The following is a 655-nucleotide window of genomic DNA, read 5'->3' as shown; positions in this document are numbered from 1 at the left end:
CCCCCCCCCCCCCAGCCAGCAGGTGAAAAGCAGAGACATGGCTAGGATGAGCCAAGCGCCAGCGCCAGCGCCAGCGCCAGTGCTCGTGCTCGTGCTTAGGGTTTAAGCACGGATGCCGTGGCGTGTGTGGGGGGGGTGCTTTTGATGACGAAGGCCGTGACGTGCGGCATGCTGCCGATGCTGGCCTGCTACCCGCTGGTGCTGCTACGGGGCCGACCCGTGGGTCATCACAGCGACCCATCTTTCGCCAGCCCTGCACCGCCGCCGCTGCTGCCGCCGCGTCACCTTTAGAGCTGGCGCATGCGTTATTAGACGGCGCCGTCATGGGCGCCGTCATGAGTCCCCACTCGCGGCGGCGTGGATGCTGGCACTGTACGACGGCATTGACGAGATGGCGATATGATGACGATGGCGGCGATGACGGCCAGCTGCATCAGGCCAACAGCAGCACAGCCATCAGCTGCCGATGATGATTATGATTATGATGATGCTGACGATTGCAATTGGTACATAGAGATTGGAAGGGGTTTGTGGAGTTAAATTTTTGTTGTTGTGGGGTTTGTGAAAGGTTTTTTTTTCCGTTGTTGAGGTCTGTTGGGTGTATTATATATTGTACTACGACACGGAGAGGAAGGGTGGATATTATTATACGAGG

Source organism: Volvox carteri, assembly GCF_000143455.1.
Source record: "Volvox carteri f. nagariensis unplaced genomic scaffold VOLCAscaffold_10, whole genome shotgun sequence".
Lineage (NCBI taxonomy): Eukaryota > Viridiplantae > Chlorophyta > Chlorophyceae > Chlamydomonadales > Volvocaceae > Volvox > Volvox carteri.
Note: the sequence above shows the minus strand (reverse complement) of the source record.